This window comes from Pituophis catenifer, unplaced genomic scaffold, assembly GCF_029215685.1.
Source record: "Pituophis catenifer annectens isolate HBS135680 unplaced genomic scaffold, rPitCat1.0.hap2 SCAF_2, whole genome shotgun sequence".
NCBI classification, from domain to species: domain Eukaryota; kingdom Metazoa; phylum Chordata; class Lepidosauria; order Squamata; family Colubridae; genus Pituophis; species Pituophis catenifer.
In genome coordinates, this window is record NW_027256882.1 from 7,281,018 (window position 1) to 7,304,117 (window position 23,100).

Genomic DNA, 23,100 nt, shown 5'->3' on the forward strand with positions numbered 1-23,100 from the left:
TCATTGTCCTTGAAGGGACTGCAAAGGTCCTTTCCAACTCTTGTTAAATCCGTTAAATCTTCTCTGAGATGGCCACCATGTTCTCCACCTACAAAATCCCACAGACGTGTCCATGATATTCTGTAGCCTATTTCAAACACTGTAGGGATCAATAGGAAGAGATGCAATGATGGAACAGAATGAGCAGATAAGCACTCCCAGTGCCCACATTTCTATCTGCAAGAAGAGAATTCACTTGCTTCTTTATAACTACCATCGTCTTTATAATAATTTTACTTTTCTTTGCTCTGAAACAAAGCTGATTGTATACTATTGCACACTATTAATATCATCTTTTCATTCCTTTTTGGGTCAGCTTTGCTTTGAAAGGACGAAATCCGGTGTCATTCAGACCTTTTTCTATTCTACAATTTGCATATGAAATATTTCCATTTTCTTATTTGAAACACGAGTTCTCAATGGTACTCTGGACAAGAAGGCTGTGGAGGAGGAGGAGGAGGAGGAGGAGGAGGAGGAGGAGGAGGAGGAGGAGAAGGAGGAGGAGACTGAAAAGGTGTTGTCCCCAAAACTATCTCATAAACCTGTATACGTCCACTGTATGGATTGTGGCACAGGTTTTAAATGCCACATATTAATTTAAATCCAAGAAGAGGGTGAGAAAGGCTGAGAATTTATTCAGTGTTAGGAAGGTATAGCCATGATACAGCCAATAAGGAAGATACAGACAACCACATGCTATATTTCTGCTATATTTGAGAATAAATATTATTATTTCAGGATGACTTCCTTTTAGGAACAGGATCTCCTTGCAAAGTTCCATTTTAAGAATATAGGAAAAAGTCTTCTTGATCAGGCCAGGGCCCATTTTCATGTCAAAACGACTATTCACATATCAGATGTATGAATGATCCTAACTTCTGACTGGGTGTTCATGCCCAATCTCACCTTACATCAAATCCATGGGATAGTCCATCATCCCATTCTGTAGGAATTCTTTTCTGGTAATCTTAGGAAGTTGTACTTTAGTCCTTCTCTTGTTGAATTTCTGCATAATAACTTAATTAACTAGTTGAATGATCCAGATTATCCTCATCCTAATTATTCTGGAGGTGTTCCTCTCCTCTCTTTATGCTGATGATGCTGACATATTGAGTCCAATATTGCAAAGAACCACAACTGCAGATTCACTATCGTACAACTAAAATGATCTCATTTTCACAGCCCCCTTGAAATTATACAGTTAGTTCTGACATATCAACAAGATCTTGATTGCACAAGTGTCATGTTTAAAATAACTTGGTGGGGCATTTCAGGGATCAGCTAAGGGCACAGGACAGATCTGATACATCAACTGCTTAAAAGAGCTTAAAACAACTGCAAGACCCCCGGTAGCGCAGCAAACTAAAGCACTGTTATTAACATCAGCTGCCTGCAATTACTGCAGGTTCAAATCTCACCAGGCTCAAGGTTGACTCAGCCTTCCATCCTTTCTAAGGTAGGTAAAATGAGGACCCAGATTGTGGGGGCAATAAGCTGACTTTGTATAAAATATACAAAAGTATGAAGGCTATTGCTTAACGCATTGTAAGCCACCCTGAGTCTCCGGAGAAGGGCGGCATATAAATAAATAATAAAAAAAAAGAGTTCAGTGACCATCTTGCAATTCTAGAGTACAAGGAAGGAGGACTATTGTACAACTAACCCTTAATTTATTTCAAGCAAAATCATTGACCAGCACATGTATGGAGAAGAGCTTGGATCGTTTTCTAGGATTGGCCTGTTGGAAATGACATTGTCTCACATTGCTACATTTCTTCTGGTCATAAGGTACTCCTTTGTATTCAGATCTGACCTCAGAATAATAATGTAGCACTTAGGGATGAAGATGCAGCCCAACAGACCAGCACTGGAGGACAAGATTGAGAAGACCTGAACAGCCACCATATATTTCCCTTTGGTGCTCAGATAGGTGGGCACAAAAGTCACCCAGACACTGCAGAAGACCAGCATGCTGAAGGTGATCAGCTTGGCTTCATTGAAGGCCCCAGGAAGATTCCTGGCCAGGAAAGCTACCGTGAAGCAAAAGGCAGCCAGGAAGCCCAGGTAACTGAGGGTGATGTAGCACATGACAACAGCCCCTTCATTGCATTGCAGGATGATCACTCCATGCTGAGAGTGGAGGTCAGAGTCAGGGAAAGGGGGAGATACTCCCAGCCAGATGGAGCAGATGATAATTTGGACAGCAGAAGAAGAAAGGATGATGGAGTTGGCCAAGCTCTTCCCCAACCATCTCTTCACTTTATTTCCTGGTTTTGTGGCCAAGAAAGCCAGTACCACCATGATCGTTTTAGCCAAGAGAGAAGAAATGGCAACTGAGAAGATGATGCTGAATAGTGTTTGTCGGAGAAGGCAGGTGGCTTTCCTTGGTTGACCAATGAAGAGAAAAGGAGACAAGAAGCAAAGCAGAAGGGAGACCAGGAGGTTGTAAGAGAGGTCCCGGTTGTTGGCTTTGACAATGGGAGTTTCTAGGTATTTAATGAATAGAATTAAAACAAGGCCTGTAGTTAGGAACAAGAGTAGGGAAAAAGAGACCAGGATGATGCCCAGATGTTCTTTATAAGACAGGAAGGATATAACTTTAGGGATACACTGGATTCTGTCCTCATTTGCATATTTATCATCCAAACACTTGGTGCATTTTTCTGTAGCTAAGAAAAGCAAAAGACATCACTTCTTTAATATTCTTTCCTTTACATTTCAAGAAATATTTTCTTTAGACAACTAATATGCAGAACCTTCATAGTAAACCTACAGTATTAGAGGTTAAACAGTGAGTCAGTTAACCTTTCTAGGCAAACATTCTGCATCATATCAGAGGGCACTTATTCATACAATGGTTCGGAGGATGTTTCTCTTGTAAAATCTAGTTGGCTGGCAGAGAAAGCTAGTCTGGCAGATAATTTGGAATGGCTATTGGCAGCAGTGGTAAATTTTGTGTAATGAGTTAAACCCACAACTGCTCACATAATCTCATGGTGGACCAGTGATCCTTAGGGAAGGCCCATGTAGAATGAATTGCAATGAACCTTCCAGAAGATGGATCTAAAACAATTCACCGAGTTTCAAAAAAAAAAAAAAAACACTCAGAAGTTCCTAGAAATAAAAATGGAAGATCACATTCAAACTAAAAAAGCAGAAGAGATATTTTCTCTGGCAGTATTAAATCTTGACTACTCTGCCACATCCTCCTCTTTCTATTCAGCTCTGCTTTCAGAGTCTTTTTGATATTATCCCCTTTAAATCATAAATTGTGCAGTTTGAAATTAAACCAAAAAATAGTTGCGCTTCAAACTGTCTTTTAATTTGCAGTTCCATCAAAATGCTCTGATTGAATCCCCATCCACAAGCTCTTCTCTCATCTTCAGTGTGACCCACCTTCTTGAATGGAGATGGTCCCCTCCGGACAAGGAACACACTCATAGCAGCAAATTGGCTCTCCTTCTCGAGCCCGTTTGACAAATCCAAGTTGACACTTTTCCACACATTTGGACTGAGGAAGAGACTAAGTAGAAAAACAAGGAAATTTGAAGAAAATGTGTTAGCACTAACCAGTGGTGGGATTCAGCTGGTTCGCACTAGAATGGGTTGCTAACTGTTTGCTCAGTTCGCCGAACTGGCTGAAGCCTCACCCCTTTCTGGCCTCTGGAGGCCTCCCCTGTCCTGTGACAGTCCAAAATGGAGCCTCTTTGGGCCTGATCCAGTCCTCTGAGGTCCTGTTTGGGCCTTTGGAGGCCTCCCCCAGTCTGAAATGGAGCATCTGTGGGCCCGATCCAGCTCTCTGAGGCCTCATTCGGGCCTCTGGAGGTCTCCCCTGGCCTGTTACAGGCCAAAATGGAGCCTCCGTGGGCCCGATCCAGCCCTTTTTTTAGAGAGAGAATTGAAGCAGCTAACAATCAAGATGAATATTTCATTTAAGGGGTTTTCAGATCAGGTGCCCTCTTAGAAGCCAAAGGTCAAATCTGATCAGTAGTTCTTTCAAATTTATTTATTTATTTATTTATTTATTTATTTATTTATTTATTTATTTATGTTGCAATATTTTCAGGATCAGACTCAATAAAATTAGTGAGAGTTAAAGGTTTAAATATACTTCCTTTTATTTACAATAGGCATTCTATATTCACTGAATATTCACAGATAGAAGCAAGGAAAAGGGTGTAGGTGGCTCCTTATATATACAATGGGTGGAGCTATAAGTGGGAGTGGTGAATTATGAATACATTAAGAAGTGAAGAATAAGTTAACCCCTGATACCCCATTCATATACTATTTACACATTAGAGAATAAGGCATTTACATCTGACAAATCCCCCTCTAAATGCCGATTCGTTATACAACACCAATTACATTCAGATTCAGGACAATACAAGACATACAATTTAGATGTTAAATATTTGTGTTGCTTAGAAGGTAAAGGCTTTGTCAATATGTCAGCTAATTGTTCTGAAGTATCACAATGCACTGCTTTAATAAATCCATCCTGAGATAATTGCCTCACATGTTTAAATTTTATATCTATATGCCTGGACCTTTGTCCAATGGCATCAGATCTAGATATTTCAATGGCTGCTTTATTGTCTTCATGCATAACAAAAGGCAAAGCAGGTTTTTTCCAAACATCTGAAATTAAATCATTAAACCATACAAGGTTATTTGCAGCTTTGGATAAACAAACATATTCCGCTTCTGTCGTTGAAGTGGCTACTAGTTCTTGTTTACCAGTATACCAGTAAACTGGACAGTCATTTAAGAGAAAAATATAACCAGATGTACTTTTTCTGCATGATGTGTCTCCAGCCCAGTCCGCATCTGCATAACATGCAAGCTTTGGTTCTTTATTATCACTAGGTTCTAATACTAAGCAAAAATCTAGTGTACTTTTCAGATATCTTAAAATTCTTTTAACAGCTTCCCAGTGATACATTGTTGGTTTGCTGACGTGTCTGGATAATAAATTGAGTGGTAAGGCGATATCTGGTCTAGTCCAATTAGATATATAAAGAAGTGAACCTATGATTGATCTATAAAACGTGTTATACTTGAATTCAGGGGAAGATTCATCAGTATTTCTAAGAAAATCAGTTTGCATAGGAGTATCACAGGGTTTGGCATTGTTTAAATTGCATTTATTTAAAAGTTCTATAATCTTATCTCTCTGAGTAAGTTTGAATCCCCTTCTAGTCTTATTAATTTGAACACCAAGATATTTGTTCACTTTACCTAGAGATTTCAACGAGAAATGTTCATTTAACTTATTTACAAAAGTTTCTCTTCTCTCTTTGTGTTTTCCTATATATAAAATGTCATCTACATAAATCAACACAAATTCAATGTGATCATCACCCTTTTTGACAAAGAAACAGTTATCAGCAGTGGTAGCGTTGAAATCCATGGTCTTAAGTACTTTTACTAGACAATCATACCATCTTTTACCAGATTGTTTTAATCCGTATAAACTCTTGTTCAACAGCCAAATTTCATTTTTGTTGGTGTATTGACTGTGAGGTGCTCTTACGTATATTTCTTTATCTAGTTTTGCGTGTAGATACGCAGTCTGTATGTCATATTGAAATACATCAAGATTGAGTGCTGATGCTACCACTAGAGCTGTTTTGACACTCTCTGTTCTTACAGTGGGGGAATACGTGTCAGTATAGTCCTCCGGATATTTCTGTGCATAACCTTGTGCAACTAATCTAGCTTTATATAGAGTATTGCCTCCTTCTAAGTTCTTAATTTTATATATCCACCTGGTACCAATAATTGTTTTATCTTTAGGTGCAATTGCAGGTGTAAATACATTTAATCCTTGTAAACTTTCCATCTCTTTTTTCATAGCTAATTCCCATTTTTCTTTTTCTTCACGAGGGAGTTTTAACACTTCCTCATAAGTATTAGGTGTTATTGGCTCACCATCCATATGCATTATGTAATCTCTGTATTTATTTGGCATTTGATTTCTGTTGTTTCTAATGACTCTTTCAGGTTTGCTATTGTTATCATGCAAATATCTTGCTTCTTTTTTTGTTAGTGTGTCTGTCTTTATTTTGTGTTGGCTATTTGTCCAAGTTTTGGTTTTGCTTTTATATTTGTTGATATCCTGTTTTTCTATGGTCCCTTTCTCATGAGATTTTGTATCTTTACATTTATTTGGAAATATTTCATTAAGATGTAATTTAGACCAGTTGGCCTGTTCATGGAACACAGCTGTTCTGGAAACTATAAATTTGTTATTATTATCAATGAATCTGTACCCTTTGGTGCCAGTTTCATATCCCATAAATCTGAGTCTTCTGGATACGTTTTCTCCCTTTCTTCTCAACTGCTTAGGTATGTGTACGTCTGCAGTGACTCCAAATATGTGCATGTGTGCTAATTTTGGTTTCCTATTATACATTACTTCATATGGTGTCTTATTTACAATACTGGACCAGGTTCTATTTTGTGTGTAATTTGAATAATGTAAGGCTTCTGACCAAAATTGTTTGCTTAAGCCAGCATCCTCCAATGTGCATCTAATCATGGTTTGTAATGTGGAATTCTTTCTCTCTGCAATCCCGTTCTGAAATGCAGAAAATGGACTAGACGTGTAATGTAGCATTCCTCTATCCTTTAACCATTGGGAGAATTCTTTAGACATGAATTCACATCCCCTATCTGTCATAATTTGTTTTATTCTGATATTGTGTTGTGTTTTTATGCGTTTGTAAAATTCCTTAAATTTTTGAAAGGTTTCATCTTTGTGTTTTAATGTATAAACAAACCCATAACGGCTATAATCGTCTACTATTGTCAGGAAGTAACGTTTTCTATAGGTGATTGATGGAGTTAATGGGCCAACTAAGTCCATGTGTACTAAGTCAAAAATTTTGTTAGTTGATCTAGTAGATTTTCTTGGCCTGGGACTAGTTTTTAGTTTTGTAGATTTACATACTGAGCATTCCAAATAGTTTTCACAATTTTTTTATTTTGACACCTTCTGCGTGTTCAGTCATTTTTTGTACTACAGGAAAACTGGCATGTCCTAACTTCCTATGTAAGATGTGAGCACACTCATCATGAATTGGTTTACCTATTTTTGGTTTTTTTTCATTGTGTGCATCTGCGTGATCATGAGATATTTTACATTCATCATTGTCACTGTTACTAATATTTTCATCATCTGCTTCAATACAATCTTCCATATTTGAATCAATGTTATGCAACCATTTTTCCTTCGTTATCAGATAAGGTAGGCCTCCTTTAATCATCACAGTGCCTATATTTATTTTATTCTTCTCCAAAGTCGCTTTTCCCTTTGAGAAAACTATATTAATGTCAGAATCTCTACTTAGTTTTATGGCACTTAGTATGTTATGAGGTATTTCAGGTATTAACAATACCCCCTCTATTTTTCCTAGACCAGGCAAGGTTACATTTCCTCTGCCTAATACTTGAACCTTTTCTTGGTTAGCTACCTTTATTACAAATTTATCTTCTGTAAATGAAGACAATATATTTTTGTTATTAGTGGTGTGATTAATTGCTCCAGAATCAATAAGCCAATTATTGTTCTCATTTTGCTGTATTTTAGTGTTATCTTGTTTATTTAATCCATTCAGTGAACCAGATTTTCTATCCTTTGAATTATCTCTGCCCCCTCTATTCTCTTTGTAATTTGGTGGGCTTCTATATCTATGTCTATCTATGGAAGACTGTCTATAATTGTATTTGTTCCTATATTCTGACCTATGTCTTTCCTTTGAAATTTTGGGACAATCTCTTCTATTGTGTTCCCTGGATTCACAATTGTGACATTTGAATGTTTCATTATATTTTTCTTGGAAAGCTACTTTCCTATAAGGTTTGTGTTCTGTGTGATTGCTAGAACGATTTCTTCTTGAATTGTCTTCTGCTATCAATTTATTGGATAGACTTTCTATGGATAAATATCCTAGATTGATAGTGTCTAAATGTGACATAAAACTGTCCCATGATGAATCAAGTGAGTTGATAATAACACTTTTCATTGTTTGGTCTGAAATCACCTCCCCCCTCAAATGCAGCTCAGCTCTTATTTTGTTTAAAGATATTAAATGCTCACTTATGGAAACCCCTGGTTTCACTCTAGATGAAAAGAAATCCTTAGACATTCTTGTGGTGGTAGCCACACTATCGCTGTGAAACAAATTAAACATGCATTGAATAATTTCTGAAACAGTCAGATTAGGTTTGATGCTATGATACATTGCAGGAGACACACTAGATATTATTAAGAAAAATGCTCTATGGTGTAAACAATCTATTTTTAAAGTCCAAGGTCTTTTTGGGGGACTAGTGATAAAAAATAGTAAATTTTCCTTCATAAAGACAACCTGGAGCTGTTGATACCATTCTTGCAAATTAATGCCATCAACCCTTAGTTTTGGGAAGTCACTGGGTAAATTTCCGACATTATTTTGTCCATTACTTACGACCTGAGGTAGTCCGTGGTCTCGCAAGTGTAGAAAATTGCAAAACGGCATGGGGATGCTCGCAACGAGTCTGCGTGGTTCTCTCGCCAGTTCATGTCTTCCCGGACCATCTGCGTAGTTTCGCGCATGCGCGTTGTCCATTTCTTCTTTGGAGTCGTCGTGGAAGGTTCTCTCCATTGCGGCTCGCTCGCTCTGCTCTGCTTCAGACGAGTCGGTCTCTGGTTCGACCTTGGGAGTTCTGACGACGGCGGCTGCTCTTCTTTTTCTTTTGGGGGCGTTGGCACTTGCTTCGGTCTGTGGTGTAGGGCGGAATCGACAAGGCTCTCTGGGTTCGGGCGTCGTCGCTTTCGAAGTCAGGATGGGAGCGGGCAGGTCTTGAGGTATCGGCTTGCTCGCTCGCTTCTTCGGTGGCTCTTTGGTAATTTTTAGTTTTGGCCCAAATGCAGCAAAAAGTGTTTTCATTGCTGATTTTATTTGGGATTTTGTTGAGTCATCTTCACTTTCTGATTCTGATTCTTCTGAGGAGTTCGAATCTTCTTTTTCATTTTTGTTGTCTGATAACGTTTTTCGCGCCAGAAATTTTGAATTGAGCATTTTGATTGGCTCTGCTTCGCTCACCTTGGAGGCCTGTTGAAACCAAGATGGCTGCCATTCAAAATTTCGCGCGGGATCACTGTTTTTCTTCTTCGTAATGACTTTCTCTGCAGTCATATCACTCACTATTTTTGGGTCTTTAGACTTCTCATTAGTGATGTTTTTCTCTCTCGCTGCTCCGCTGTTCTTCAGCATTTCTTGGAGGTTCGCGATGAGGCTTTCATCATTCTTCTGGCTTTTTAATAGTTTTAATATCTCTGACCTGAGTTCGTTATTCTCTATTTCGATTTCCTCCTGGTCATCATTTTCGTCTATTATTTCTTTGTCTTCAGTGGTGTATTCTTCGGATTCTCTCGAAATTGCGTTTGTGTATTCGTTGATTATTTCTTGTTCTGTTTCCATTTCTTTGCTGTAGGCCCTGGTGTTGGGCCTATCTTTCTTAGACATTTTTTAAGTTTTTTTATTGAGTCAATTAACCATCCTCTGCTACCAGCTTGTTGCAATATTTTCAGGATCAGACTCAATAAAATTAGTGAGAGTTAAAGGTTTAAATATACTTCCTTTTATTTACAATAGGCATTCTATATTCACTGAATATTCACAGATAGAAGCAAGGAAAAGGGTGTAGGTGGCTCCTTATATATACAATGGGTGGAGCTATAAGTGGGAGTGGTGAATTATGAATACATTAAGAAGTGAAGAATAAGTTAACCCCTGATACCCCATTCATATACTATTTACACATTAGAGAATAAGGCATTTACATCTGACAATTTATTTATTTTTTAAATTTGTATACTGCCCTTCTCCCTGAGGACTCAGGGCGGTGAACAGCCAAGTAAAAACATAAACTACAAACATTAAAATACAATTAAAAAGATATATATTAATTTGGCCCCATGATTAAAACAATAACAGACAATTAAAAACATTTTAAAAAGTGTTAGGCCAGCCCGGCTTGCTGGAAAAAGAAGGTTTCAAGGGCACGGCGGAAGGCACCTCATTACTTCAGATGTCAGGAAGGGCTTTTGTCCGAGTCAGTGCTTCCATTTTTATGATTCCATGTGAAGAGAAATCTGCACACCTCTTTTCTAGAAGCAGAAGAGCTATTGCACTATCCTAGTGGAGTGAAAGATTGGAATGGAGAATCCTAGCCAGGTCTGAGTTGCTGAAAAACATCTCACCCTGTCCTTTAATGGGACACTGGACCCAACCAGGACAAGTGACTCTGAATTCTAATCCTTATTTTCCATTGGGTAGCAGGACCTCCATCCAGTATTGATACAAATTTCATCAAATTCAGTCTAAAACTGAACTCAGACGATAGTCAACAAAATTGCCCTATTCTTTACAATTTGTGGACAAGAAGCAAGCAAACCTGAGACTACCACTCGAAGGCCTCTCTTATCATTTTCATGCAGGTCTCCATTTCAACATGCTAATGCTAATACAATATGCTATATGCTAACTTTGTAAACTTTGTAAACCGCTTAGCACTATGAAGCGGTATAGAAGTCTAAATAATAATAATAATAATAATAATAATAATAATAATAATAATAATAATAATAATAATAATAAATCTTATTATTTATAATTATTATTATCTTATTATGCCTGGAAATCTTAGGCATCAGCAGCAACATACAAAAATTCATGGAATCTTCAATGAACCTCTGGAAAACGAAACTTATGGCTAATGAAGAAGAACTGGGTCAAGTTGAAATTAAACGAGGCATTTTCCAGGGCGATTCTCTTTCACCCCTACTTTTTATACTCTCAATGCTACCACTGACAATCATTTTGAAGAAGATGAACTGTGGATACGAACTTGCAAAGAAAGGACTGAAAATCTCGCACTTGATGTACATGGATGATTTGAAGCTGTTTGGTAAAACAAAAGCTGAACTGAATTTATTAATTGAAAACATAAAAGAATTCAGCCAAGACATCGGTATGCAGTTTGGAATTGACAAATGTGCAACAATAGCAACCAAAGCAAGCAAGATCATAGAAGAGGATGGAACAGAACTAGAGAATGAAGAAATGATAAAGGCAGTAAAATCAGAAGAAGGCTACAAGTACTTGGGGATATTAGAAGCCTCTGACTTAATGCATAATAAAGTCAAGGAATTAACTTCAGCCAAGTACATTCGGCGAATTCTTAAGATATTAATGTCCAAATTGAGTGGAGGAAACATCATAAAAGCCATAAATACCTGGGCTATACCTGTGATTAGATACTCTGCAGGAATAATTGACTGGACCCAGATGGAGTTAGACAATTTGGACAGAAAAACAAGGAAACATATGACAATGAATCATGCCTTACACCCTAAAAGTGATGTTAACCGATTATATTTACCAAGAGCAGAGGGTGGTCGAGGACTCCTACAAGTAAAGCAGACTGTGGAAGAAGAAAAATGCAGCTTGAATGATTACATCCAGAAAAGTGAAGAACCAATGATTAAGGAAGTAAATAAAGGAGGCCTTTTAAAGACAACTAGAACAAAAGCAGAATATAAGAAAGAAGTAATTGAGCAGCGAGCTGAAAATTGGAAACACAAAGCTCTGCATAGCCAATACTTGAAAAGTATTGAAGGCAAAGCTGACCAGAAACTAACTTGGAACTGGTTAAGATCAGGAATACTGAAAAAAGAAACAGAAAGCTTTATTTTGGCAGCTCAAGAACAAGCCCTAGCCACAAACTATATGAAGGCAAAAATTCAACATGTTACCACCAACAGCAAATGCCGCCTCTGCAATGAGAAAGATGAGACAGTCGACCACCTGATCAGTGGGTGCAGCAAAATTTCACAAACTGACTACCTACAACGCCATGATCGTGTTGCTAAGATAATTCACTGGAAATTGTGCCAGAAGTTTGGATTTGAGTACAGCAAAAACCACTGGGAACATCAGGTTGAGAAAGTTTTAGGGAATGAGAAACTCAAGATCTTGTGGGACTTTAGGATTCAGACTGACAGGCACTTGGTCCACAACACACCTGACATAACAATAGTTGAAAAGAAAAAAGTATGGTTCATTGACATTGCAATACCTGGTGATGCACGGATTGAAGATAAGCAGCAAGAAAAAATCACAAAGTACCGGGACTTACAAATTGAAGTTGAGCGACTGTGGAAAAAGAAACCGTGTGTTGTCCCGATTGTAATTGGAGCCCTCGGAGCAATACCCAAAGGGCTACCCCGCTATTTAGAAATTCTAAATTTGCCGGACTTGAACATTTTGACTCTACAAAAAACCACCTTACTCGGAACAGCTTACATCCTCCAACGATACCTTAACAGTTCCTAGGTCCTTGGTTAGGACTCGAGCTGCTGAGCTATTAACCAGCCTCAAAGGCTGTGAATCTCACTAAAGTTTAACCAACAACAACAACAACAACAACAACAACAACAACAACAACATTAAGCCAGGGTGCATAGGCTTATCCCAATTGAAATGGGTTGGAACCTTTTGGAAAATAGAAAAAAAGATAGCAATATTTCTCCTACCCTGTTGAGCATCTTTAGCCGTGCCAGATGATCTTGGTTTATAGTAAGTGTCTCTCTTTCAAAGGTCAATAGTTTATTTAGGATGGTACCCTCCTTGGTGAAAAATACCCAGCTTGTGATCATCAGATCAGCTACTAAATCTCCATTTCGGTTCCAGTACAGTTTGAATTTGGAAATATTGACATACTCATTCTTCTCCAGAAAGGGATGGAACTACAATAGGAACAGTCAGGAATTTTAAAAGTACTAAATGTCATCTTTGGAAGCCATATTAGCACTGGAAGCTTCCACGCTGCCACCTTTTTGTGTGTGGGAAAGTAGGAGGGGGGATTTAGTAGAGGGAATGTAGTTAGACAAAATAACATTCTTCTTTTCAGTCAAGGTCAGGACAAACCTGCGTCTGGAGAAGAAGTGGTTGGAATGCTGTCTGGAGATGGAACGGATGGTGATTGGAGCATGTGATCAACTGAGGAGTGAGGGGATGGTTTTGGGAGTTTTGATTTACTGAGGGAAAACCTGGAACTCTCAGATTCGGGTTTTCTCAGATGTGCCAGTATACCTACTCTAATAAATGGAACTTTGAGAAAATGCTTGCCTTGGAGTTTTTAATTGGAGTTGGGCAGTGGTGGGATTCAAATAATTTAACAACCGGTTCTCTGCCCTAATGATTTCTTCCAACAACTAGTTCACCAAGCTGTTCAGAAAGTTAACAACTGGTTCTCCCGAAGTGGTGCAAACTGGCTGAATCCCACCACTGGAGTTGGGGTTTTCTGGAATGCTGACACTAAACTTGTTAACTTACCCCTTTTTGTCTGTTCTCATTTGAATCTTTATTCTGCAGGGATCTAACTTACAAATATTCTTAATTGGAAGAAAAAGTTTTACCACTATCTTTAAAAGTGGACAAGAGTCGTTTAGCAAAGTTCATCAATCATATATTGACAATGTATGTATTAAAAATATATATAACTAACCAAATTCGACAAGTTATAGAAACATTCTAGAGCAGATCAGAAATAAATTGGACAAACAAAGAGAATATTGATAAATTTGTTGGAAAAAAAAATCAGGATGATTATCAGAAAGCATAGATTTGTCACAAAGAAAGTTGCCAGGCTAATTTTCTCCCACATAGACCAGATGGGAAACATAAACCGATAAGCTAATTCTACTTTACTGGAAGAGAATAAAGAGAAGAATTAAGAGAATATTTATTTAGTTAATTATCCAATTGATATGCCGCTCATCTCCAGTGTGAGTCAACACTGCATGTTTGAAAGTACAAATGTCCCATCAACTCTTTTTACAATCTGAGAAGTTAGGGAAGATCCTTTCTGAGTTTTTGCTCTGCCCATTATTTAGTTGTGGACTTCCCCTGCTTCTCTGATTACAATTTAACAGATTGTGGGAATGCTGGTGATATAACTTGATTTCAGCCAAGTGTCAATGAACTAATTCCTGATGTGAAGATTAGGAACCTAGTTAAATGAGAAATGGATGATATGATAATTAAGCGGATATGACTGTCTTTAAAATTGTATTTGTTCCAAAAATGCAAAGCTTCTAGAAAAAAAAAACTTTATGATTTCCTGATAGAGAAAAGTATAGTAAACTCAAGTAGAAGATAATTTGATTTTTAGCAACTAGGACTTGACAAATTATAGTATCTTGTATAAGAACAAGGATGTACATAGCGTACATTTCTTTTGAAGCTTGGCTCGAGGCTCATGATTTAATTAGGGCATCCATCGGAACCCTGACAGCAAGCCAATTCTGACCCCACATAATTTACGCCCCAATCATGATCCTGTTTTCCCCAGGATGTGTCATCAATCACATTAATTAATCACATCAATTAATACAATAACAATTAACACAATAATTAGAGCATCCATCGGAACCCTGACACTTTAACTGGAATTCCTGCAGAGAGAAAAGATTGGGCTATGTAATCTAAGGGGCTCCTTCAAATTTAGGAAGATAAAATGCTAATGATAAAAGTATACATATAGGAAATTGTTTAAAAATTCATCTTTTAAAAATTTACCCATGTTTAATATCAAACTATATCTGCCATAGTTCCTGCTTTTATGTCCCAAGCAATTAGATTGGGCAGACCTGTTGGCCTCTTGTAGCATAAGAAGGTTGAGATGTCAGAGTTTTTACAGCGTGAATACTATTTTGAGACAATCCAGGAGCAAAATATACTACACAGAGGCTTGTCCTACAAACAATGGTTTATCTACAAGTTATATACAGATACATACATGTGCTAAGCAAAGCCAGGCAATCAATCAGTCTTCTTTACACGGAGCAATACATGAGGAGAATAATACATGAGGAGAGAGAGAGAGACGCCCTCTAATGGCCTCCTTTATATAGACAGCTTCTTAAAGGGCAATAACCCTGCTGACTCATCCTCAGTCTTAAAGGGCTGGTCAGCTTTAAATCATCATTACCCTGACATGGTTCCTCTCCTTCTCCATTGGATTCCTCCTCAAAAGGAACTAACTTGAATGGATCCTTGTCGGGAATTCATACCTGCCATGGCTGGAGCCTCGGAGCCCCCAACACCTCTGCGCCATCCTTCCTTCTCCTCCTGGATCTGGAGGAATATGCAGCATTCAAAGCATAAGCCAGAGTCTTAATGGCACTGTAAAAACGGTGGAAATTAGTGATATAGATCATGTTCTTTTTCTTTTGGGTCTCCAGAGGTGCTTTCTCAGTGCATCTTCTCCGGCCTTTGACAGAAAAAGTGTGCTTTGAAAAAGAACAGCGAAATGATTGCTCTCCGAATGGCGGTTCTACAAAGAACTTGGGGACATGACTATCCCTTATTATCTTCTTTTTTGGTTCAAAATTAAGGGTCCACACAGCATTCACGTATTTGAAAAGTCTCATTTTCAGTGGATATAGTCCAACAACTGTTGTGATCCAGACTTTCCCTTCAATGGGGCCTGGCAAACGCATAAAGATTAACTGGAAAGTTAGAAGTCTGTCCCAAATGGCACGATATTCTACGAAGTGAATGTAGACATTCACTTGTCTCCACTTAGAGAGGGCTGCCCTGAGGTGTGCTATATTTCTAGTTGTTGAGAATCGTTGAGATATAACAACACAAATTCCACTCCGGGAAAGCAAAGGAGTAAAAGTCCTCATGAAATTCTCTCCATTTTCTGTGTCGGAAGCAAAAAGGCCAATCAAAGTCCATCCAAAATGCAGAAGCACATGGACAATTTCTGGGTAGAAGAAGCCTTTTTGGGGGAAGAGGGAATGGTAAAATGGCAATTGACTTTTATCGTGCAGAGATTCTGAAAACAATTCAAAATTCATCTAAAAAAGCAATGTAGAATATTGTGGTCAGATCAATTCCAAAACCTTAGTTTTAAAGTAATCCAACTTGGTTTTCATGAACACATTTAAACAGTTTATTGCAGATTAGTCATTAAGCCATATGAAAATAGAGAATAAAAAAATTAAAAAGAATGTATGAAAAGAAAAGAAAATATATTAGGTTAAAAAAGAATAATAAAAAACGCAAATCATATTTCTGTATCACTCCTAATATTGACCGCAATCAGAGGCTCATCTGCAGATCTCAACTAAAATATTTTGTTCAAAGAAAGAGCCATATTATATGTACTTTTTTAAAACTTTTGACTTACAAAATTAAAATATGTTGTTTTAATATAAGGATCCCAATAGGTCATTCATGTGATCTATGGTCCAAGATACTGATCCCTCTCTTTCTTTCTTTCTTTCTTTCTTTCTTTCTTTCTTTCTTTCTTTCTTTCTTTCTTTCTTTCTTTCTTTCTTCCTTCCTTCCTTCCTTCCTTCCTTCCTCTCTCTCTCTCTCTCTCTGTCTCTCTCTCTCTCTCTCTCTCTCTCTCTTTCTTTCTTTCTTTCTTTCTTTCTTTCTTTCTTTCTTATACAATTGACATTAAAATAATAAATATGTTATGTCTATCTCTTGAGATCCACAAATACAAGTCTGTTCATTATACGTAGAATAGAATAACAGAGTTGGAAGGGACCTTGGAGGCCTTCTAGTCCAACCCCCTGTTTAGGCAGGAAACTCTACACCACTTCAGACAAATGGTTGTCCAGTCTCTTCTTAAAAACTTCCAGTGTTGGAGCATTCACAACTTCTGGAGGCAAGTTATTCCACTGATTAATTGTTCTAACTGTCAGGAAATTCTTCCTTAGTTCTAAGTTGCTTTTCTCCTTGATTAGTTTCCATCCATTGCTTCTTATCCTGCCTTCAGGTGCTTTGGAGAATAACTTGACTCCTTCTTCTTTGTGGCAACCCCTGAGATATTGGAAGACTGCTATCATGTCTCCCCTAGTCCTTCTTTTCATTAAACTAGACATACCCAGTTCCTGCAACTGTTCTTCATATGTTTTAGCCTCCAGTCCCCTAATCATGTTTGTTGCTCTTCTCTGCACTCTTTCTAGTGCAGAAAGAGTGCAGAGACATCTTTTTCACATCGTGGTAACCAAAACTGCATGCAGTATTCACTTGATTAAATCTTCCATATTTAACCATTGAGTCCAGCACTCAAATATTGCTTGAGTAAATAATGCCCTAAGATGTTTAGGCATTTCTGTATTGAAATAATGGCAAGTTAGGAAGTATGTTTGTAGTGGTTCATCCATTCCAATGTTCCATCCTTCCTCTGTTCAATATCCCAGATTCTTTGTGTAGAAATCTTTTTAGCTCATTCTCCAGTTGTACTTTATCCAGTTATCATTGCTTTCATTCATAAACCCAATCCCTAACCATGACACTTAGAATAGCTATGTTGACTAATGTCTGTTAATTTTCAAAGAGAAGATATGGTTGAATCTATCACTAATGTGCCCACTACCCCATTCAATTTATCTGTAGAGAAACACACATACAAACCTGAGGAATTTTGTAGGTGCCTGCTAATGTTGACATCTGGATGGAGATGTCATCAGCAGCTGCATCGACAAGAACCAAAATGCTGTCCTTCCTCCCACAGCTGTAATTGGGAACATTGGCTTCTCCAGTAGAGAACATGTCTAGCAAGGCATCTGAAGTTCCAAGTGTGTTCAAATAGTTGTCATGGATGTTGTAGCCAAGTGTGAGATTTTGCGGAAGCCAGGGAGTCTTGTTGGCCACTTGAATATTAAGAATGTACCGTAGAAAAGTTTCTATATCACAAGGTATACTAATATTAAAAATGTTCATATCATCATCATCATCATCATCATCCCAAAAACAAAATACTTATTCAATTTAATCCTCTTCATCTCCACAAGCCTTCTCAGTCTTAAGCTAATATTTAACCGAAATCAAATGCAAATGATGGTCACCCATCATCATTTCATTTTAATGAGTGTGGGAAGATGGGGATTTAGACAGTGTTCCACTAACCTTAGGAATCACAGAAAAAAACTCATTATTTATAACTAATTTTCATCTTCCCAGTAACTAGGATTCAATATCATTCAATCATGAAAGTATAACCATCATAATGGAAAGATCCTTTTTTTCATAATGATCCAGAAAAGAAATTTTATATATGTGTGTGTATAAAACAATCTCTATTCCTATAAAGATTAGGCATTGCATATAAATGAGTGATTAAAGAAATATGCAAATAGGCTGGAGAGAGGCAACTACAGTCCCAGGATTTGACTGGGAAAGTTATGTAATTTGGACTTTGTTTCAGATTTTCCCCCAAACCCCCATCTTTAGATTTGAGTCTCTTCCACAAAATAAGACAAAAGAGAGAAGCTGTGGAATTCAAAATGGTTCAGGAAATTATACAGCCTCACCAACATCGGAATAATTGAAATAAGGAGGACAGTGTTAGAAGTGCAAATGGAGAAAGTGCAACTCCGTTTGCACTTCTAACACTCCATGAATGACTTACATGCTTGACTGAATAGAAGGAGCCCTGTTGAAAGGCAACGTTGTTGTACGCAATACTTTCGTTGCAGTGGTGATCATAGTAACGAGATGGTCTCCTGGCTTGTAAAAGCTTCTTGGTCTTTTTTCATCCTGGTGCTCCAAACTCAGGGGACACTTCATTCTAAGCTTCCCAGAGTTTGGCTGGGACATCAACAGCATCACAAGCAGAATCAGGAAATCCATAATTCATGGGCTGAATTAATCTCCTTTCCTGTTTCTAAACAAAAACAAGGGTTAGGTGAATTCAAAAGGCTCTCACAAGATCATACTGCCAATGACTTTCCTGATTCCAGCAGAGAGAAACCAAGCTTCACCTTGAAAGAAAGAGACATTCAGAAGCACAGTCCCATCTGTCTCTTAACTTGTGCCACACCTATGACATTTATTATTTTCTGATGCAAAATCCCTTGCTTGTTTCTTCAGTTTGATGTTTATACCAAAGGCAGTCACTGGAGAAATAGCAGAAGTGATCTCAAAGATCAGAATTACAATAATCACAGTGAGAAGCAACTTCTCCTCTTGGGATCTTTAATTTTTTTGGGTCTCCATGTGTTGTGGCTCTGTTATCTGAGCCTGTGTCATCGGCAGGAGAGGACTCCGAGAGTGAAGGAGAGGAGTTGGCAAGGCCTCCCTCTCCAGGACCCTCCTCTCTGGCAATGCCTTCGGTGTCCGCCAAAGGGCAAGAGATAGGGCCGGGGCCAAGCACGCCCATGCAGCCACAGATGGACAGTGATGAGGGTAATGAGTCTTGGCTGGATCCACGCCAGCATCGCAAAGATAAGCACGCACAACAGAAGAAAAGGCGTGCCTGAGATTAGGCTGAGTCACTGGACCACACCCCACAGGATATAAAAGGGAGCGTGGTGGCCAGTCAAACCTTGTGACGAACAAAGCTGAAAGCTTCCATGCCATTCTGCATTGCCGGACTTTTGGCTATAAGACTTTACTGGATTATCTCTGGACTTGATTTGACTCCGTAATTATTGAGCTGTTTCTTTTGATATATCAGAAGTGGGGAGAAGTTATCTCTCCTCTTTGTAAATAATAAACTCTTGGCAGGCAGCCACTAGGTTGTTGCCAAGTTCCGTTATCATAAGGAAAAGGATTTTGCTGGCTGGTTTGGTCTTTAACTATTGAACGTCTGTTGGTATGTGTGCGTGGGGTTGGGGACAGAACACCATGTGCAAAGGTTAGGGATAAAAGTGTGTTAGTGAAAAGTCATAGCCACACCCCCTGGGGCAGTGGTGAAATTCAACCAGATCTATCCGTATTGTGTGATCCGGTAGTGCCGGCGGTGGGAGGCTCCGCCCACCCACCCAGACATCATCACATCCTGTTTATGACCCTCTGTGTATGTGCAGAAGGCTCGGCGCATGTGTGGAAGAGGCGCACGCACTCACATTTGCGAACTGGTAGTGAAGGTAAGTGAACTTCACCTCTGCCCTGGGGGCACTATTCTGTAGTGTTTGTGGTCCTTCCTATCAGGTCTTGTCCAGAAAGTGATGCTCGAGGAAGATAGCTCAACATCCCCCACACACACAAAATGACTTCTGCTGTCCTTCAATGGGATCTTGTCTGAAGAGACTGCTGGGGAACATCTGCCAGAGTTATGGAATTTGATGACATTCTAGACTGGTGGCACTTAACTCTAGTGCTCCCTGTCTTCTAATGCCAATTGAGTAACCCTTGAACCCTGTCTAATGTTAAGAATTGGGCCTGTTTGTGATTTTGTTTTCCATTCTCCATATATAGAATATAGAATAATAAGAATTGGAAAGGACCTTGGAGGTCTTCACGTCCAACCCCTTGCTTAGGCAGGAAACCCCATACTACTTCAAACAAATGGTTGTCCAATCTCTTCTTAAAAACTTCCAGTTATAGCAATAGCTATAGCAATAACACTTAGACTTACCCTGTTTCCCCGAAAATAAGACATCCCCTGATAATAAATCCAACTGGGCTTTTGGGCTTGCGTTAAAATAAGCCTCCCCCCCCGAAAAAAAGCCCTCCCCGAAAATATTTAAGTGCAGAGCTGGAAATCAGGTAAGACGGCAAGAGGAGCCCCATCTTGCTCCATGCACTTCAAAATAATAAGACCTCCCTGAAAATAAGACCAAGCGCTTATGTCGGGGTTCAAAAAAATATAAGACAGGATCTTATTTTCAGGAAAACACGGTATATACTTCTTCACAGTGCTTTGCAGCCCTCTCTAAGAGGTTTACAGAATCAACATATTGCCCCCAACAATCTGGGTACTCATAGACATGTAAAATCTTTACCTAGTTCCAAAAAGTTTAAGAAGTGCAACTACTAGCAGGTTCTTCGTTTAGTTTCTGCTTTTTTGACATATCGCATCACAATAAAAGACTTTTCCATTTAGTAAAGATTGAGAAAAGATTTAAGCTTTAAATTAAAAATGTTAGGTTCCTCCTCATTGCCTCATTAACGTGCATTGCTTCTGTCTTCATATATACAAACATTTACATGTTTTGTCAAATGGGCTCAGGAAGGAGAGCCAGTTTGTTGCTATGACTGTGTTCTTTGTCAAGAAGGGACCATCTCCATTCAGGAAGGTGAGTAATGCCAGAGGAAATGGTACTAGATTCCTACAGAGCATTTTGATCAATGTGCATGTTAAAAGAGACCCACCTAAGCATAACTATTATTTTGTCTTTTATTTTCAAGGTGCCCAATTTCTTCCATAGTGGGAAAATTAAAATAGAAAAAAAGATCTTGAAGGATGAGGTAGGAAGAGCTTCAAGAACACGATGGAGTAGGCAAGGTTTTAAGGAAATCTCACTTTTCCTTGCCAGTTTGGAAGGATCTTTCCATGTTTAGCTTCCTTTGCCGACATCTGAATTCTTTGTCCCAAAGGTGCTTTTTCAAGAGGCAACTGGACTTTCTGTTTTTTCTTTGAAGACATTTCTGAAGAGCTGAAGAAGCTTCTTGAATGAGAAGCGAAATGTCTTCAAAGAAAAACCAGGAAGTCCAGTTCATGGGTGAAATGCTACCGGTTCTCTCTCGTTTGGAGAAACCGGTAGTGATAAAAACTACCGGTTCGGGTGACCCAGTAGCTTAAAAAAGCTACCGGTTCGGGTGCAGTAAACAGCAAACAGTCTGGTCAGCTTTAGCACAGCCTGATTCAGCACAAGCAGCTGATTGGCAGTTGGATCAGTCTCCAGGAATACCGCCTATCAGCTGTTCCAGGTGTTCTGTCCCCGTATCACGCACACACCCAACCAGCCAGCCGAGGATTAAATAAACTCTTCAAACACTCAACGTCAATGATAAGGAACTTGGCAGCAATTCTGTGGCTGCCTGCCAAGAGCTTTTACTCCGATAACACAGACAAAAATACACACAGTTGAATAGTCCAGTTTGTAATTAAATCCACGGCAAATAGGTGTTGGGTCTGAAGGTGCAAGTGCCTCGCCAGAGATTAGCTTTGTCCGTCACAGAGTCTGAATGGCCACCACACTCCCTTTTATAGCCTGTGGGGTGTGGTCCAGTGACTCAGCTTAATCTCTGGCATGCCTCCTTTTCTGCTGCTCACGCTTGTCTCTCTGACGCTGGCGTGGGTCCAACCACAATGTTTCTTCATCACTATCCGACGGCTCGGAAACACCTGGCTCCTGGCCAATCTCTTCCCCTTCGGGAGGCACCTGAGGCATTGCCAGAGAGGAGGTTCCTGGAGAGGGAGGCCTGGCCGTCTCCTCTGCTTCATGTTCGGAACCTTCTTCCTCTGATAAGATAGGCTCGGAGGATGGAGCCACAACACCAGGTGGCAGGGATAGGTGGTGTAGGCGAAGGGCGGTGGCAATCCCCACAGCCTGGAACAGCTGATAGGCAGTATTCCTGGAGGCTAATCCAACTACCAATCAGTTGCTCGTGCTAAATCAGGCTATGCTGAAGCTGACCAGACTATTTGCTGTTTGCTGCAAGGAGACAAATTGCTGGGAGGCAGAGGCACAGGTAGATTTTTTTTCTTGTTTTCCTCCCTAAAAGCTAGGTGCATCTTATTGTTTGGAGCATCTTATAGTCCGAAAAATACGGTAACTTCTTTTCTTGAAGCTGAAGCACGCTGTTTACCTGGGGCCTATTATCCGAAGGCTTAGGGATGAAGAAAAACTGAGATGATGTTCTTTTACTTTTAGCAGCTTGACCTTTCGGTCTTTTCTGAGGCTTTTTCTTAGTATTTTACAGAAAAGGAAGGAAGGTGGTGTTTGTGTTTGCGTGATTACTTCTTAGACTACTTTGTGGGTCTTCCAAAGCCAGACATTTGAGTTGCAACTCCTGCCTTATGGAACACTTTCCCCCTTGAAATCCATCAGATTTCCACCCTCCTAACCTTCTGGATATTTGGCTCTTCTCCCAGGAATTGGGGTAAGGTGACATCAGTGTAGGATGAGAATGTGGTGGGTTGCATTAGTGAGGGTGGTTAGGGTGCCAGGTATTTCTTCTGGGGTTTAATTTTGTTCTTGTTTTCATTATTGTATATATTAGGGTTGGGGTTTGTGGGGGGTTTTTTTGTTTT

General features: G+C 39.1%; 1 pseudogene; it reads right to left on the reverse strand.

Moving 5' to 3' along the window:
• Positions 1-1,714: 1,714 nt before the first annotated feature.
• Positions 1,715-18,605, reverse strand: LOC139309786 (vomeronasal type-2 receptor 26-like; annotated as a pseudogene).
• Positions 18,606-23,100: the final 4,495 nt, after the last annotated feature.